The 13,981-nt window shown below is 37.2% G+C and overlaps 5 long non-coding RNA genes across 19 annotated transcripts; 1 reads left to right on the forward strand and 4 right to left on the reverse strand.

The window, feature by feature from the left end:
• Window positions 1-1,334: 1,334 nt before the first annotated feature.
• Window positions 1,335-1,702, reverse strand: LOC124198174. Its single transcript, XR_006876506.1, has 3 exons — window positions 1,658-1,702; window positions 1,464-1,592; window positions 1,335-1,381 (listed from the first exon to the last, which is right to left on the reverse strand). It is a non-coding gene; the product is annotated as an uncharacterized LOC124198174 (long non-coding RNA).
• Window positions 1,703-2,231: 529 nt separating this feature from the next.
• On the forward strand, window positions 2,232-2,595 carry LOC124197525. Its single transcript, XR_006876177.1, has 2 exons — window positions 2,232-2,281; window positions 2,489-2,595. It is a non-coding gene; the product is annotated as an uncharacterized LOC124197525 (long non-coding RNA).
• Window positions 2,596-3,997: 1,402 nt separating this feature from the next.
• LOC124197526 lies at window positions 3,998-4,538 on the reverse strand. The gene is made up of 3 exons (XR_006876178.1): window positions 4,479-4,538; window positions 4,138-4,291; window positions 3,998-4,054 (listed from the first exon to the last, which is right to left on the reverse strand). It is a non-coding gene; the product is annotated as an uncharacterized LOC124197526 (long non-coding RNA).
• A 1,322-nt stretch (window positions 4,539-5,860) lies between these two features.
• On the reverse strand, window positions 5,861-10,848 carry LOC124197527. 15 transcript variants are annotated; one of them, XR_006876189.1, is made up of 10 exons: window positions 10,397-10,848; window positions 10,032-10,338; window positions 9,851-9,965; window positions 9,472-9,730; window positions 9,127-9,362; window positions 8,938-9,056; window positions 8,437-8,631; window positions 8,220-8,373; window positions 7,373-8,152; window positions 5,861-7,301 (listed from the first exon to the last, which is right to left on the reverse strand). It is a non-coding gene; the product is annotated as an uncharacterized LOC124197527 (long non-coding RNA). The 15 variants fall into 15 exon arrangements; XR_006876184.1 differs by having other exon boundaries at window positions 9,472-9,965; XR_006876188.1 differs by having other exon boundaries at window positions 9,851-10,338.
• Window positions 10,849-11,667: 819 nt separating this feature from the next.
• LOC124197528 lies at window positions 11,668-12,523 on the reverse strand. Its single transcript, XR_006876194.1, has 4 exons — window positions 12,357-12,523; window positions 12,169-12,292; window positions 11,819-12,102; window positions 11,668-11,759 (listed from the first exon to the last, which is right to left on the reverse strand). It is a non-coding gene; the product is annotated as an uncharacterized LOC124197528 (long non-coding RNA).
• Between the last annotated feature and the right edge of the window lie 1,458 nt (window positions 12,524-13,981).

Below are 13,981 nucleotides of genomic sequence, written 5' to 3' on the forward strand. Positions count from 1 at the left end.
AACAAATGATAATCCGCGCTGACATTTTGGAGATAACGGAGATGTTTAGGTGTCCATCTTCTCGACGTCTCCTATGCATTACCTGAATAAAGACAAAACAGTTGTTATTAAGTAAAATGCCAATAAAAGTTACATAATACAGATAGAAACAATTGTCAGGTTTTTTAGCTCAAAGATTTCAAGATGCAATTTTTTAAACTTAAAATCCAGCTTGCAATATTGAGAATTGTAAACAGAACAAAGCTCACTTGCTAGTTTGTTTTGAAAATTTTCCGGAAGTAGACCGGAAGTAAGCACAGCGCCTCAACCATTGAGCTGTCGACAAAATAAACCACATATTCGTGATCTCCATAAAATTTGGGGTCGATTAGATGTGATTTAAACGAAATCCAAAATTTGGCCAAAATCGAGAATTTTCCTGAACTATAGTTCAGGAAAATTTTCGAAACCGGAAGTACGAAAACGTAAAAAATATAACATGAACTTTACCACAAATTTTACGAGGATCACGAATATGTGGTTCTTTTGTGCGTCAGATCAATATTTACTAAACTACTGACGGAAATAAGTAAACCGGAAGTAGAAAAAAAAGCACATTATTAAAATTCTAACAAGTGAGCTTTATTGGGGGAATAGTTATCTTCAGTTTTCACTAAAAAATTTCCACACAACATCTGCCGATAACTGGTTAAAGAGATTTTAAAGTAACTGAAACTGACGGTTTCAACAGCTGACTATTATCGAAAAGCCATCTAGCGTTAGAAAAAAAACGTCTAAGAAACAATACGTTTGCGCGCAAGTAGGGCCTGATTTCGGAATTATTACAGACACAAGTAAGTATACTATTCGAATAGATAATCTACGAAAATAAGTAAATTGTCGGGTACCTGGGCATAATCCCGTGGTGAGTGACTGCAGGTGTGTAACAGCGGCACGGAAGCGACCACTGAAGTGTTCCAACTCGTCAGTGAAGTAAGACAAGTTGTATTTTTGTGTACGAAGCGATGAAGCAGAAGCTGGATGAGCTTACGCCGGAAGATAGGGATGAAGCAGAACGTTGGTCATGGACAAAAGCCAGCGTTGGCTCAAGAATCTTCGTGCCAGGGTCACACGATTCCACAAAGAAACTGCGTGCTCTGTAAAAAAAAAAAAATGTTTTACATTAATGAAAATATAAAAATGAATAAAGCATATCAATCTTTACCTCTTCTAAGAAGCACACTGAAAAGTTCATGAAAACAGTAAAAATGGAATTCACAGCAACCAACAGCATTACTCCACATGTTGAGATAAATTTCCTGATGCTAAAGAAAGTGTCATGAAGAATAGCAGTAGCGTGGTGATAGGTGGTTCACTTCACACTCTTCATGTCACTGAATCTCTAAGTGGAAATGGGACAAGCAAATTCTCTACGTTATTTACAAATTTACACACATTTACACACATAAGAGATAAAACTTTACCTATCTCTTAGCTGGGTTGCCTTCTAAACCAAAGTAAAAAAAAGCCATAACAACAAGCATGCTGTTGCAAGGTACACCACCAAAATTGCGAGATTCAGAAAAGATACTATGGTTAATAAGCAAGAATACCTATGTTATATGAAAATCTGAATTGTAATGGTCTGGTGATTGATACAGCAGTAATGGGGAAATACCTTATCTCGACACATTTATATTCCACTATATGTGCTCTTCAAACATGAGTTTTAGGCTTTTGACAGCATGAGGATCTAATGGATGGAAATTGACTGAGCGATAAGTCAACCTGCTGGAATGACTGACAGTATGCATCTAGAATTTGAAGAAATAAGTTAGTACAGTATAAAAATAAGGAAACTATGTAAAGATAAACCTACATAAGATATGAAGTTCAATTTGGTATTTTAAATCACAGGAATAAGTATAAATTAGAAACAATTTGTATCGCTCATTTCGCCTCGTTTCACAAAGAACAACATCAGCGACACTAGCGACATCTAGTAATGAGTTTTGAATCTTAAGTTGGTTGCACAGTCAGTCACAGACAGACGTGATATTACACGTCAAAAAAGTTTAACAACGGAGATCGGATAACAAGTTAACTGTTTTTAAGTAATAGATAAAACAAACTTTAGCAAATGATTCTTACTGCATTCTTGACTATGTTTTCAGATAATTTCAGCTGAAGTTTTCATGTACCTGGCCAACTAGGTGCTCGTGACAATAGAAATGAAATGGTCTAATCCAATAATGCAAGCTCACAACCTATGTCTTCTGAAGAAAAATCATTTCTGTTGCAGGTTAATTATTTTACCAAAAATATTTTGAATTACTGTGTTCTTTAAGACAATAATGTTCACATTCACTTTTCCCTTTCAAGTTGTAAATCTTCAAGATATTGATGCCTGCGCCAGATCCAATTCTTTGTTGCTGATGAGAGAGAGAATTCATCATTTTGTGTGCAACAGTTTTAATTATTTTTATTTCTAAATTAAATTTTGCTTTAGATTTTGCATTTAGACCGAATGAGAACCATTTTGTTGCCCATCCAAGGATAAGGAAAAGGCCAACACCACCAACATGGTCAACAAGGTTCTTTGTTTGTTTACCCCTTGGCCGGTGAAAGATTGTTGTGCATCAAGTTAACCTGTGGCTGTTACTTGTTGCTGGTGTCTTGTTATGGAAGTTGCAGGCGGTATTTTGTTCAATTTGCATGATGTCTGTAGATTTACAGCTAGTTTAAGTCTTAGCTTCACCTTCTTCTTCATTTCAGTCTAATTCACAGATGGATTTTTTCAGCCAGTCTGTTGAATTTGAAGTGTACAATTTTCTTATGGGTGTGATTAAGCTTAACTCTTGTAAATAACATAGAGTGACATTTATTTGTCTTTTCATTGACAGCATTTCCATTGATGCTGAAGATTAATTCATTTAATTTTGGTTATAGGTTTAGCGTTTATGTTCGCGTAGTTGCTTCCGGATGTGGCACGTTGTTGCAGCCTATGCTGGTGTCTGGTGAGAGATCTTTCTGCATCAAGTTCAACTGGTCGTTCCTTGGTGGTGGTGTTTTGTTACTAATATTGCATCATCAATCATCATATTGTTAAAATTTCATTGCATCTATGCAGTTATCGTTCAGGAGTTAAGAAGCAACAAAAACAATTGTGGGATGTTTATGTCAAACAAATAATAAACATGTTTTCGGGATTGGGAAAGGAAAGTGGAGGATGTTGGAGGGAGGGGGAATTCAAGTTTGGATAAAAAATCAGTTAATCTTTAACCCTACAAACATATCCAGTCCACACCAATTAATTTCCAAACCCCAAAAACTTATACTTTCCAATTCTTCAAACCCCACTAACATACACCTTTCAATCCTCAAATTAAATCCCTAAACCACATAAACCAATGTTAAACCCAAACAATGTAATGTCAATAATGAATACAAAATTTGTATTTTAAACCAGTTATTTTTCTTTTCAATAATTCAATAAACAGAGCGTCCGGTTCAAGACGTTTTTCTACTGTACGAGTTTATTGCAAACCCGCCACCACCGCTGCGGCAATGAGACAAAAAGCGATGGTCTATTTGTGCGGAAATCTGCGTGACTGTCCGCAAAACTAATCCACGGCTTTTTCTTTCATTGGATAGTGGGCTGCTTCTTATAAACTCGCACATGCTGTTATAGGTTTTGTCTACGGCCCCCAGAGATATTTATCTGGACCGAGAAGAAGAGAGAAGTACGAGGCAAGTTTTTCCGGGGAGATGTAGTCATACTAGGCTTCCGGGTTAGGCTCATGACCCTCCAAAAGTTTTCATCGGATCATGCGCCTTCCAAGTCCCCGTTCGACCAGAGCCCTCCCCTCCTCCTGGTTTCACAGCGGGTGAGTGACCACCGGCGGGCGTTGGTTAGTGGTTAGATAGGGAAACGGGGCCACAGAAAAGAAGGGAGCCCAGATATGCACTTTTAATTTAATCTAACGACTAAACAATTTATCAGTCTTGGATTACAGCATTCTCTCGTCGGTTTTCACCAGTGGATGAAGTCCATGACAAGTAGCGAAGGATTACCCTGTAAGCAGAATGAACATTTATTGGGATACCAATAAATACAAGATTGTAAAAACAAGATTGTAACGACAGAATAAGCAATACCTCAAATTAAGATGGCCCGCTTTAGAGAGTAAAAAGGGAGATTCAAGGGTAGCAGCCAAAAGGTTAGTAAACAAGTGACCTTGCTGACTTACTTGAAAGGACATGAATTCTCATAAAGTCTGCTGTGCAAATTTAGAAACCTGGAGTTTATATCCTGTAAATAAAAAAAGAAAAATAAGTCACCTTGTTTATAATTTATGTCATCAATGTGCGTCTATGATCTAAAAGAATAATTAAACAGTTATCATTACACACTCAAATTGTCTCTTAAACATTAGATAGATGTAAGTGTAGATCAATACTTTTGAAACATATACGACTGACATGACAAGTGAACTTACACATGAAAATGCCAATCAGTTATCCAAGATTCTCTAGAAGCTGGAATGAGAGATTGGTCCATGCTGGGGTTGGTGATCTAGCAAGTCCAATAGAAACAGCCGATAATTATGATGAATCCTAATAAAACATGAGAAGAATTAAGGTTTCAGCATGTTATAAAGCTAGTGTTGGTTGTCACCTGTATCATTTCGATGGCACATTCAGTAGAATACAACGAGTTTGAACAAAATAGTTGACGGCCGGCTGCACGACATTCAGACTGTAAGTTTTCAGTTATCAGACTGTAAGTTGATGAAAAACATGATTTATGATTGATGGGGCTCCGAGGAGGACATCTGGTGGCCAGATTTGTCTTCGGATGCTGGGCACAGGGTAGCCCTTTAGCCCCCAATGAAAAACATTAAGGTTATCCAACATATACACGGAATAGAACACATCACCGACAAGTTACAGACGAAATCACTCGTATTTACCTATGAATTCATTGGTAATTTTCGAAGAAAAGATAGCTTAACTTCTGACAGCAAAACGCCATAAGCCCATAACTGACACAATAATCGACACGCCATCTATTAGACACGTCTAAAAACTCAGTATTTGAAGGGCTGGTCTTAACATACTCACATAACTTGAAAAGCGCATTTTTGTTCGCCAAAACCTAGCAATCAATCTTTTATGCAAATTTTCCGGAAGTAGACCGGAAGTAAGCGATAGCACCTTAACCGTTGAGCTGCTGACAAAATAAACCAAATATTCGTGATCTCCATGAAATTTGGGGTCGATTAGGTGTAATTTGAACGAAATCCAAAATTTTGTCAAAATCGAGAATTTTCCTGAACTATAGTTCAGGAAAATTTTCTAAACCGGAAGTACGAAAACGTACAAAAAAAAACATGAACTTTACCACAAATTTGACGAGGATCACGAAAATGTGGTTCTTTTTTTCGTGGAATGAATATTTACTGAACTACTGACTAAAATGAGAAAACCGGAAGTAGAAAAAAAAATCAATTTTTCAAAAATCGAACAAGTGAGCTTTGTTGCTGATTCAACAAATGTTAGTCATCACTAAAAATCGCATCTCAGCAACTGCCGATAAATGTTTCAGAGACGTGTAAAGTAAATAAAAATAACTGCAGAAAATAAGGCAAAGGCAAGGTTTAAAATAATTGGAAATAATTCCCGGTTTAAGTAATCGACACTCATTAGAATAACAAAGAAATACGAGAAATCGATACTAACATAATATGGTCTTCACTAAATAATCATCTTCTCACCATAAAAAAACCGCCAACACATCACCAACAGCCAAATAAGTAACTCCAAACGGTAATCAATCCACAATTTTTGCATCCTGCAACACCCGAAGTAAAAACAAAACACAAACTAGGCACAAGTTATTTTCAATTACACATTTATTGATTTAGTTTTATACTGCCGTATAAAAGTAAGAGTTAAAACAACCTTGACAAGCACACACTCAGTCAAACCGATTGTCCACACGGATGACCAGAACACAAATTCGACAACCCTACTCCTCCATTGCTAACACAACACTGCAGAATGAAGACTGAAAGATTCGCGTGTACCATTTAAAACTACCAACACTACGGTGGATCAATCCTTAAACACTATGTAACGTCTCTATAATACGCAATTATAGTTACATTACTAACCAAACATTTCAACTATGAATGGAATCATCCTGATGGATGTAAATATCCCGTTGAAAAATAAAATTGCAACTTACCACGTTTCTTTTCTTATACATTCGCATTTTACTGGACTATTCCAAAGATTTCTGATTTCTCTGCACTTCTACTTCCTACCCTCTTATTCTTCCATTGTCCTACAAGATTCAAACACGTAACTCGTGACAATTTTGAGCTATAACCAATAGCTACCTACTGTGTTGCCTAAATTGAAAAATTCCACAGCATTCTTAGCCAGCCCTTTAAAGGATCGGATTAAATTCTCGAGATTTATCAAATTGGATGATGGACCTCTGTCATGGTTACGGCCCCTAGTGATGATAAGAAAGGCCCCAGGTTCATTTCCTACTCCTTCCACATGTCCCCCCTCTATTACCTCCCAATGTTTCCCATGTCTGTTCTTGTATTCTTATGATAAATAACACCATGCATGTACAAACCCAATACTTCCCCAGTCAACTCTTACAAAAACAAATACTAACATTAATGCACTGCAGCATTTAAATGAGAAAAAAAACCTTGATATAAAAAATTCTTTGTACGCCGTTGACTACTGCTGTAACAGACCGGTATGAGAGATGGGGAACCCTGAATGGAAAACCTTTTTGTTTCTGACACGAAATTTAACTAAAAGAGCCGGAGACATAAATCACTCCTTCTGTGACAACAATTACGGCAGCGTTCTCTAACTAACCATCACTAAAACGGGCACACGATCGCCACCAATCAGACTTCCTCCAGTACCTTCGACTGGGCCAATACGCAAACTGTTAGACCCTTACTCAGATATGCTAGTCTAGACGCTCCACAACAAGACGAATTGCAGAAAACAAACAAAAAACAAACAAGTTCATGGCAATTTCAAACAATCTGAAATGAATCTTTCATGCCGGAACACGGTCCAGCAGATTGACTAGAAGCAGTGGCATCCGTTGTTGAATGGTGGACAACATTCAGCTGAGGAGTAAAAGTTTTCTTTGCTGGATCCCAATATGGCGGGATTGAATAAGCGAGTTGATCCCGGCGATATCTGTGAATTGTTGGGCCAGGTCATTCGAAAGAATCGAGATATTCTTCAGCCGAACGAATGATTCTATCCACGATCCAGCACTGGGCAGCAATAAAATTAAATGAGAATTCAAATTTTAGAGTTTCAAGAAATAGTTCTAATGGAATTTTACCTGATAGGATATCTTTGATTACTCCCGGCAACAAAATAGCATCTCATAGTTTCGGTTCATTGCGGTGATGTTTCAGTCGGTTGCGATGCAAACGACCAAACAAATAACTGGCGAATCGGAACACCAAACGGAAGAGTAAGTTCGTGGTTCCAGAATCATCCGGCAGCTGCTCCCAGTTATCGCTCCTGCTTCACTATTATAGGCAAATGCATCATAATAACGATGACTCAAAATGTGTGGTCCACCGACGAAACACAATAAACTTTGGAACCGGAAAAAATTCTTTGTTGTCGTCGAAGCGAGTGAAGAGTCGGGAATTGTCCAGGTAGCGTGATGTAACTCAGTCAAGACGGCCGACGTCGGCAACGAAGAACCGACAAACGTTTCCGAGTCTCAATGTGGCTGCTGGACGTGTTGCGGGCCCATCAGACAGCCCATGACTTCCGAATATGCATCCTGTTCTATTGTCATCGCCAGAAATCTCATCCGATTCTGGAATTTACGGTCCACCACCAACATATGTTCACAAAAGAAAAACCAATTAGCCATTTTCTAAAAAAAATTCGAAAACATGATTGATAATGAAACTAATCTGGGTTTGTCGGAAGAGGGCCCACTGATGCACCGGACTAGTCGGAATCGAAACCATCTGAAACGTAATACACACAAGTTGCCTATTTTGGATAACTTCTGTCAGATGCTTTAGCCTATAAGAAAGAGTGGATCCCTGTATCAAATATGCTGCCACCATCCACCTGTCAGTTCGTCACTATTTAAACCCTTAGAATAATCAATAACTCTAGTGAGATGTGAAAGATATGACTATTTGAATCAGGGGTAACCTTACCAAATGATAGGAGTAAAAAGGAAGATATAAAAAGGTCATCTAGTAATTGATTTGATAAGTTTTCTGCATTCTTGTGGAAAAATTTTGTAACATGTCCACCACCCTATTTATATGACGATAAAATTAGCCATGTACATCCAATTGTTTTCAGCCACTGCAGTGTGAAAAAAGCAATTTAGTTTCAAGCTAATTGGTGTGACTCAACTTCAGACTTAACACTATCGTTTTGTCTCTGCATAGAGAACTAAATCTTCAATGGTCATATTCTTTGGGATCACCATTACTGTGAAATGAGAAACATTTTCGTTTGTAAGTCCTTAGAAGCTTGGCATCATTGATTAACTTCTTATGCTGTTAAACACATTGGTAGAGCTGTCAAGTAGAAATGTGGGCTATTAAGAAAGATGGACACCTACAAAGAAAAAGAACTTTAATAAACATTTTGAAATGTGAAAAAAGATACCAATAATGATCTACTTTAAATATACACTAAACAAGAAAAAGAAATGACCAAAGATCAACACATCGCAAAGATTTCATTTCAGGTTTTAAGAATATGCAATCTGCTCTGTCTGATCAAACAAAATTTACAACTCTTTCCAAGTACGAAGAACCTTCCACAAAAGCTCTAATTTGAAGCATGAAATAAGATGTCAGTTATCTTCAACCAAGAACAAAATGCTAACCTACTTGATTTATCATACCAGTACATTATTACCATTTCAGATTTCCTGTTTTCATCACACTTTTGTCTTGCAATATAGTAGAGACCCTCCCAAAAACACATCTTCATGACACGTCAGCAACCACGTGGAGAAAGGAAAGATCTTCAACATCCTTTTACAAGATGAATTAAAGTAGATTAGAAAACAGACTTGGAAAGTGGCAACTCTCATGATTCACTTACCTGCTTAAGAATTGTTTCTGTACATGACGAAAATTACTACCAGTACCAGTAGCACACCTGCAAAAGGAACACCTATCCCCAGCTGTCTGCAACAAAGTAACCAGCAGCGGACCTATTTAAGAAAATATTAAGATTACCATCAGGAAACACAGTGTGTACACAATTACATGCAGGACTCATTATGACCATAGAATACCAGGAGTAAGACAACACTATGCAGTCCAAAAGAATGACATCTGAAATTTTACAAAGGAAGTTATGATTGGCAAGGTATTCAAATAGCAAATTGATCTCTAGTCATATTGATTAAGTACTTTAGTAAGAAATTGGATAAAAAATAATTACTTTTAATGTTGCATTGGACCTTTTCATTTTCATCATGAGAAACGTCACGACCATAACACATTTATCCCTGAAGAGTGAAGACACTCGCGCAACCTAGTGGAAATCATTTTAAGCCACCTAGCGACAGCTAATTTGATGCGTTCTTGCAGACAGCACGCAGCGGCAGCAGCTCAACTCGAATCGTTACGCCTTTCACTAGCTGCTAGCTGACACGAAATGAATCAAGAGGATGAACACTAGATTACTCCAGCAGCTTTCCCTATGACACATCATACAAATGATTTAGTTAGCAATTTCAAACTTTCGTTAACTTATTCAACATAAAAATCTCTAATATTAAAAGAAAGTATAGGGGATTCAGGACAAAAAATAAAACAACTTTCTGAGGAAAAGAATAATTTTCCTGCTTGTGGCTGTAAGGCAGCTGCAGCAAAGGTTATCGGTATTTGAGTTAGGTTTCCAACTAACTTTGTCATCGAACAGTCATGTTGAATCTAAAGGAAATATTTCAATAAACCTTCCAACATTAATGCAATAAACTAAAGTTAATTGCTATCTACTGCTCAATCAAAACATAATTCAGAAAAATACAACACATGTTAGTATGTGCCCTGCATCTTTTCAAGTGAATTCTCTCAAGTTGCTGCAATAAACCTGATGAAGATGAGTCAATTTCTTGCCTTGGCGGAAGAAGCCCTTCGGCAAACGACCATTGCTCGTCGTTTACTCGAGTCCATCGCTGATGAACCGACAGCTTGTAGTTGCTCCACTGCTTGTAGTTGTTGGTATATACTGTACGTAATTCGTTGAACCATCGCTGTAGGTTACAGGTTCTCAATCCAACACTGCAAAATAAGTTCTTCAATACTAAAACCAAAAAGATAAGTTTGAGAACTTAAAACAAAACATAATATAAAAGAAATACCATTTTGAAATTAAGTTCACTCCATTCCTCTACTGTAAAACTTTCAAGTATACGTGATATAATGTCTCTGATTTTGAGAGTTAGAAAAGTGTCTCCAGCTATAAAATTGGCCATGTAAAGGTTTAGCAAGAGGTTGCACATTCCAATTTTCTCGTTCTCGGAAAAATAGGGATATGTTTTCACATTGAAACTCAAGAGAGACAATATTTTCTCCAAATTCAAGCGAGGGAAAGGGACATGATGTTTTTCCGAATCGAAACTGTTCATGGAAAATTTCCGGAATGGGCGGAGAAATGGAAAAGGAAAAGAAATGTCCAAAGCCACAGGCCAAAAGTTGCTTTGAACAGTACCAAAATTCATCAGGACTAGAAGTAAGTCAGGCACTTCAATACAGAATTGTTGAGTTTTATCAGATATTTTTTCTGAAAGAATCTTGAGACACACTTCTGAGTTCTGCCACCCCTGCTAGCACAAGATATCCATAGGATATCCTATGTTAGTCCCTTCATCCAAGGGACGTCTCGCCCTTTTGGGAACAACTAGGGATATCCATAGGATAATTTTTTTTGGTCGTCAAATAGACGTCCAATTTTTACGTCCGAAGGATGGAAAAGTTGGACGCATTTAGGACAATAAATATTGAATGTCCTGTTGACATCCATCTACCTTCCCAGTTCCCACCGTATATAATCCATACATGATAAAATCTATAAATATCATATTGGAGATGAGCGGTGTAATAAAACATTATTTTAACTTAATTATATGTAAATCTACGATATGATTTCTTTGTAATTATAAAAAATACATTAATTTTTGTAAATATTAAATTGAAATAAAATCTTCGCTTTATTCCATATTTAATATTCTCTCCTCCTTAAAATATTGTTGCAATAATTCAATCTAAAACTTTATTACTAAGTGCAAATATAAGAACTAGGTTATTATTCTATTCATTGTACAAATAAAATAAGGGAATATGCCACATCAAATGAAGACGTGGCAAAGAAATAAAAATGCAGCAGCATCGGTGAAAGAAGTAGTTGGATGGGTGACCCGACTCACCCGCGCCAATTTCTTTTCTTCAATCCCCAAAATTTTCTTTCCCTACTATGTCCTTTGGTGACGTCCATTGACTGTCCACGGTGGGACATCCTTGGGCGCGACATTTGGATGTCCCGCGTACGGACTCAGGACGGACCGATGGGATATCCCATCGTCCGGAAAGGACACACACAGTCCGTCCTGGCGACGTAAAATTGCTAGCAGGGACATCTTTGCTTGTTGTCACTGACATTAGAAAGAACAAATATCTCCTACATGATAATTTGCAGGTTAACAATGATCGTTGTAATTTATTGCCCTAAAACAAAATGAGAAACAATCAGTTAGAGCCACAACATTCAATTTTGTAAATTATACCTTTATTTCTGACCGCAAATAGTTCACCAAATCTGAAGAAGACATCTTGGAACATCTTTAATACCTAGATCTTTATCAAGCCAAGAATAGTTTACTTCGCCTAAGGGAATGAATGAAGATGATAATAAGATAAAACAATCAATCAATTGAGAATTTACATTTTGAATAAAAAAGATAAACTTGTGTATCATCAAAATTATCCAGAACTGTAGCACGATTTAATTCTTCCTGTCTACTACTTTTTGACGAAGCACTCTGGGATGATGATTCAACGAGGATGGAGTCTTTGAGTGAAAATGTGTGTAAGTTTTGTTTTGGGCCCAAACAGAAAATTATCCATTATATGTTACCTGCCTTGAAAAAATTGGGGTTATGGGCAAAGAATTATTTGCTTTCTGACGGTAAACCATTGAGCTCCAGTTCGCGTTTTCTTCTTTCATTCCTTTCTGCCAAGATTTGAAGAACATCTAGTCTCTGATTGATAAATTAACATTTTAAAGCTATGAAATTGTAGTTCATTCGACAAAGAGTACGTTACCTTCATTCTGTTTTCCTCGATTAAATCAGATTAAAACTGTTCAAGACTTCAAGATTCCAATCTAAACTGACTAGACTGCAGACTGCTAATAAACACATGTTCAAAAATGTGTTTCTTTTTATTAAATCGTCTGACTAATGCAGCACAGTTGCCAGTTTAACAATTTAAAACATTTATTTTTCACTTGTTTTTTTCAGACTTCGTTAATTTTTCTTATTCATTACGTTTTATTCTAATTATTTTACATGATATCATTGTGTTTATTTACTGTTAATATTTTTCCTTTTCTTTGTTATTGCTTATTGTTAATAAAATGTTTCGTCGTCAACGCGTCACCCCATACAAACGGATAAAATTTTCGTGCTCGTCAAGCTCAGCAAGAAAAGCTTTCCTTCCCTTCGATTTTAAAGAAATTAAAGAAGGAGGCGATAAAGTTCTTTAAATTGTTCAAATAAATTATTAGCAAATCGGAACATGTAAATTCACAGGACAAAGGAGATCCACCATTTAACTGGGCATTAGTAAACACATCGACTAGTGCAGCCCTTCCAGTAGAAATGCTTCAAAAAGCAGTTTAAAAATTTTCGATTGCAGCGCCATCTACTCAAGAGTAAAAAAAGCTCATTTTCAAAAGTGGCGCCACCTATTTGAAAATTAAAATAGCTCAGAATTTGACCAAACTAAACTTAAAAGATGCGTCTTGACACGAGGAACAAGAATATCGGGTTTAAAAAATTATCCGACCAGTAGAACTGCTTTAAAACTCAATTAAAAAATTCGACGTCAGCGCCATCTATTGTCAAAATAAAAGTAGCTCAGAATTTATCCAAACTAAACTTAAAAGACATAAATTGATCAAAAGACTTTGAACCCGATTTTGATCTCATCGTGCTCAGCGTGAAACGCTGATCAAGAATATATCCTCGATTGCCTGTTTCTGAGCATTTTTAGTAAGTCTGGAAAGCAGCGCCACCAAGTGGCAAGTGTTGGAACTAAACCCGATTTTGATCTCATCGTGCTCAGCGTGAAACGCTGATCAAGAATATATCCTCGATTGCCTGTTTCTGAGCATTTTTAGTAAGTCTGGAAAGCAGCGCCACCAAGTGGCAAGTGTTGGAACTAAACCCGATTTTGATCTCATCGTGCTCAGCGTGAAACGCTGATCAAGAATATATCCTCGATTGCCTGTTTCTGAGCATTTTTAGTAAGTCTGGAAAGCAGCGCCACCAAGTGGCAAGTCATGGAACTAAACCCGATTTTGATCTCATCGTGCTCAGCGTGAAACGCTGATCAAGAATATATCCTCGATTGCCTGTTTCTGAGCATTTTTAGTAAGTCTGGAAAGCAGCGCCACCAAGTGGCAAGTGTTGGAACTAAACCCGATTTTGATCTCATCGTGCTCAGCGTGAAACGCTGATCAAGAATATATCCTCGATTGCCTGTTTCTGAGCATTTTTAGTAAGTCTGGAAAGCAGCGCCACCAAGTGGCAAGTGTTGGAACTAAACCCGATTTTGATCTCATCGTGCTCAGCGTGAAACGCTGATCAAGAATATATCCTCGATTGCCTGTTTCTGAGCATTTTTAGTAAGTCTGGAAAGCAGCGCCACCAAGTGGCAAGTGTTGG

The sequence above is a fragment of the Daphnia pulex genome, chromosome 7 (genome assembly GCF_021134715.1).
Source record: "Daphnia pulex isolate KAP4 chromosome 7, ASM2113471v1".
In the NCBI taxonomy this organism is placed as follows: Eukaryota; Metazoa; Arthropoda; class Branchiopoda; order Diplostraca; family Daphniidae; genus Daphnia; species Daphnia pulex.